Source organism: Schistocerca americana, unplaced genomic scaffold (genome assembly GCF_021461395.2).
Source record: "Schistocerca americana isolate TAMUIC-IGC-003095 unplaced genomic scaffold, iqSchAmer2.1 HiC_scaffold_661, whole genome shotgun sequence".
Classification (NCBI taxonomy): domain Eukaryota; kingdom Metazoa; phylum Arthropoda; class Insecta; order Orthoptera; family Acrididae; genus Schistocerca; species Schistocerca americana.
Window position 1 is genome coordinate 52,501 of NW_025726414.1, and position 5,000 is coordinate 57,500.

Here is a 5,000-nt window from a genome sequence, read left to right on the forward strand (position 1 = left end):
GAAGAGTCAATGACAGTCCAAGCCCCCCTGCGTGGGAAGAGTCTTCCTAGGCCATGACCCACCGGAAGGGCGCAGCGTCCCCCACCCCAGACATGTGACGTCAGACTATCGGTATTGACGACTAGACTGATTCCTTATAATCATTTGCCATACACCGGTGGAAGCTGCCGAGACGAGTAACTACATAGCGGGCTCGCCGTGTCACTAATGTACAGAGATACAATAGTTTCGACTGGAACCGGATTAAACGTATACACGGCGCTGATTAGTAATAGATAGAGCCATCAGAATACAGATAATGTATAGACCTGTCCGTATACATGCTGAAAGACTCTGCTCACAATCACACGTCAGCCAGACACTCTTATCACGCACTACTCTCTGCCTGTAACAGGCACACAGACAATATGTAAGCACCAGCATGGAACAACACCCAGTGCATCCTCTCTGCCACATTAGACAATCCACACTATCATAACCAGACCGGGAGGTCCACTCGGAAAACAGAATATCCCACCCTTCCGACAACCACCATTGCTCAGCTAAGCCACCAACACCCACACATGTCCCAGACAGGGGTGCACCCAACATCACAATACTGCCTCCTGTCACACCACACAAACAATGGCAGGAATGAAAGACACAGGTCTGCCACAAGCATGGAATCAGAGCGCCGCCTGTTATGAGCCAAAGGTGCACCCTGACGTGGCAAATCAGATGATGCCGCAGTCATTTACTTACGATAATCACAATCAACAAACCGGGCCCCCCCCCCCCCCAAGTGCCTTAACCTAACCCGTATTGTACCTTAACCTAACCCGTATTGTACCTTAACCTAACCCGTATTGTACCTTAACCTAACCCGTATTGTACCTTAACCTAACCCGTATTGTACCTTAACCTAACCCGTATTGTACCTTAACCTAACCCATATTGTACCTTAACCTAACCCATATTGTACCTTAACCTAACCCATATTGTACCTTAACCTAACCCATATTGTACCTTAACCTAACCCATATTGTACCTTAACCTAACCCATATTGTACCTTAACCTAACCCATATTGTACCTTAACCTAACCCATATTGTACCTTAACCTAACCCATATTGTACCTTAACCTAACCCATGTTGCGCCTTAACCTAACCCATGTTGCGCCTTAACCTAACCCATGTTGCGCCTTAACCTAACCCATGTTGCGCCTTAACCTAACCCATGTTGCGCCTTAACCTAACCCATGTTGCGCCTTAACCTAACCCATGTTGCGCCTTAACCTAACCCATGTTGCGCCTTAACCTAACCCATGTTGCGCCTTAACCTAACCCATGTTGCGCCTTAACCTAACCCATGTTGCGCCTTAACCTAACCCATGTTGCGCCTTAACCTAACCTATGTTGCGCCTTAACCTAACCTATGTTGCGCCTTAACCTAACCTATGTTGCGCCTTAACCTAACCTATGTTGCGCCTTAACCTAACCTATGTTGCGCCTTAACCTAACCTATGTTGCGCCTTAACCTAACCTATGTTGCGCCTTAACCTAACCTATGTTGCGCCGTAACCTAACCTATGTTGCGCCGTAACCTAACCTATGTTGCGCCATAACCTAACCTATGTTGCGCCTTAACCTAACCTATGTTGCGCCTTAACCTAACCTATGTTGCGCCTTAACCTAACCTATGTTGCGCCGTAACCTAACCTATGTTGCGCCTTAACCTAACCTATGTTGCGCCTTAACCTAACCTATGTTGCGCCTTAACCTAACCTATGTTGCGCCTTAACCTAACCTATGTTGCGCCTTAACCTAACCTATGTTGCGCCTTAACCTAACCTATGTTGCGCCTTAACCTAACCTATGTTGCGCCTTAACCTAACCTATGTTGCGCCTTAACCTAACCTATGTTGCGCCGTAACCTAACCTATGTTGCGCCTTAACCTAACCTATGTTGCGCCGTAACCTAACCTATGTTGCGCCTTAACCTAACCTATGTTGCGCCTTAACCTAACCTATGTTGCGCCTTAACCTAACCTATGTTGCGCCTTAACCTAACCTATGTTGCGCCTTAACCTAACCTATGTTGCGCCTTAACCCAACACACGTTGGGCCTTAACCCAACACACGTTGGGCCTTAACCCAACACACGTTGGGCCTTAACCCAACACACGTTGGGCCTTAACCCAACACACGTTGGGCCTTAACCCAACACACGTTGGGCCTTAACCCAACACACGTTGGGCCTTAACCCAACACACGTTGGGCCTTAACCCAACACACGTTGGGCCTTAACCCAACACACGTTGGGCCTTAACCCAACACACGTTGGGCCTTAACCCAACACACGTTGGGCCTTAACCCAACACACGTTGGGCCTTAACCCAACACACGTTGGGCCTTAACCCAACACACGTTGGGCCTTAACCCAACACACGTTGGGCCTTAACCCAACACACGTTGGGCCTTAACCCAACACACGTTGGGCCTTAACCTGCTCTGTAATTGTCATACGACGCGTTAAATTAGTGTAGTGTTGCCTAACTGCAACCCCCGCAATATAGTTTGCTACTCGCACTGCCCGGTCCCCAGAGTATCGCTTCATGTTAAACACCTTGCAGCTATACACTGTAATGCGGATGGCGGCAGGACGTACATGCTCAATGCCCTTCGCAGTTGTTCATTGGCATTCGCATGGCGAAGCACAGCCTACGTTGTGGTACGGCTTGTGGCAACTGTCCGCTGATGTTGTACGTCCAAATCACACACTGTACCGCACATTGGTCCTCATGTACTGAATGATACATCGTGGTACATGTGTGACCGTACCACGACTGCGCCAACAACGGCGAACCATACGGTCCAAATATTGTGCACTCAGCTACGTGTCGTCTCCCTATAAGAGCTGGATTGCAGTATGGTATGCCGTGGATGGCGATCAGCATGAGCCGTCTGTTGATGTAGTGGCGCGTGTTGTCAGACGTAGTCGTCTCTTCTCACACACCGTGATAGCATGGTGCACTGCGTTCCACATCTGCGACATGCGACAGAGGCCGGTTGACAGTCGTTCGCGCAATGGACATCGCATACGTACGGGGGCCACCTTCCACGTGTTCGCGAAGCGTGCACATGTTGTTGCGTGTATGTGGGCAGACATAGTGTGTCGTGACACCTGACACAGGCATGCAACAATCGTTGAATTTGCAAATGGCGATGGACGTCTACGTTTGCTGGTGACGTTACGCAAATGAAGAACTGGTAAACCGTTGTGGTGCGGTTGTTCTCGCTAGAGGTGAATCAGTGATGGCGACGATCGGTTGAGCTACCAACCGGTTGTTTCAGCGATACCCACCATGCCCACGAACGTGAATGGCATGTGGGTGTGAAGCGATACGCGGCGGTGGCTGGGTGGGACCGTCCCCGGCCGGTGAGGGGGGGCCTTCCGGCGTGCTGGCCGCGCGGTGCGTGGGCGCACGCGCTACAGCCGGCTGGTGGGGGCGGCCAGTGGCAGGCGCGCCGGCCGACGGAGGCGGCAGGCGGCGCAGCTGCGCGCCGGCGCACCCTGCACGCGGCGCCGTGCGGCCAAAGTAGGTCCTCGCGGGCCCGGTGCGAAGCGCGGTGGACATCTGCAGTGTGCTGGTCCGATTGAGGACTGTGTGCGCTGAGGATGCGCCGCCGCCCGGCGCTCGGCGCCGCGACGCCGTCTGCTGCTCGGTCGCCTCTGCGGTTCTCGCAGGTGGATTGTATCGCAGCTGTGCGGACGTGTTGGCGCGTGCGCTGTGCTGGGAGAGTTCGCTTCGGCACCCAAGTGGGGCTTTTGTCCTTCTGTGGCGCTGGCGTTGGAGCTGCCGGCCACCGTAGGTGGCGCGTGTTGTCTCCCGCCGGCAATGCCACGACAGCACGCTCCCGGGCCTCTGTCGGCAGCGGCAAGCTCAGTTGGGAGCACGGGTGGTCGCACCTAAAGCGTCTACTCGCCAAACTCCGGGCGATTGCGCCTCTCTCGAACCCGACCAAGTACTTAGGACGGCGCTGCGCGCCGCCGGGACCTGAGAGGGTTTCGAGGTGTATTGTGCAGGGGAGCTCAGCCTCCTCCTGTTTGCAGAATAATTGAGCGGACGCTTGCGTGTTCGCGCGGGCCCCCGGGACACACTCCCGGGCGGCCGGCTGCTCAGCTCTAGTTGACGCAGCTCCCTGGTTGATCCTGCCAGTAGTCATATGCTTGTCTCAAAGATTAAGCCATGCATGTCTCAGTACAAGCCGCATTAAGGTGAAACCGCGAATGGCTCATTAAATCAGTTATGGTTCCTTAGATCGTACCCACGTTACTTGGATAACTGTGGTAATTCTAGAGCTAATACATGCAAACAGAGTCCCGACCAGAGATGGAAGGGACGCTTTTATTAGATCAAAACCAATCGGTCGGCTCGTCCGGTCCGTTTGCCTTGGTGACTCTGAATAACTTTGGGCTGATCGCACGGTCCTCGTACCGGCGACGCATCTTTCAAATGTCTGCCTTATCAACTGTCGATGGTAGGTTCTGCGCCTACCATGGTTGTAACGGGTAACGGGGAATCAGGGTTCGATTCCGGAGAGGGAGCCTGAGAAACGGCTACCACATCCAAGGAAGGCAGCAGGCGCGCAAATTACCCACTCCCGGCACGGGGAGGTAGTGACGAAAAATAACGATACGGGACTCATCCGAGGCCCCGTAATCGGAATGAGTACACTTTAAATCCTTTAACGAGTATCTATTGGAGGGCAAGTCTGGTGCCAGCAGCCGCGGTAATTCCAGCTCCAATAGCGTATATTAAAGTTGTTGCGGTTAAAAAGCTCGTAGTTGGATTTGTGTCCCACGCTGTTGGTTCACCGCCCGTCGGTGTTTAACTGGCATGTATCGTGGGACGTCCTGCCGGTGGGGCGAGCTGAAGGCGTGCGACGCGCCTCGTGCGTGCTCGTGCGTCCCGAGGCGGACCCCGTTGCAATCCTACCAGGGTGCTCTTGAGTGAGTG

At 53.2% G+C, this 5,000-nt stretch overlaps 1 non-coding gene across 1 annotated transcript in view; it reads left to right on the top strand.

Moving 5' to 3' along the window:
- Window positions 1-4,179: 4,179 nt before the first annotated feature.
- Window positions 4,180-5,000, top strand: part of LOC124588878 — a 1,910-nt gene continuing 1,089 nt past the window's right edge. Inside the window, exon 1 of the ribosomal RNA XR_006975811.1 lies at window positions 4,180-5,000. This exon is cut by the window's right edge and continues 1,089 nt beyond it. This is a non-coding gene — a ribosomal RNA (small subunit ribosomal RNA).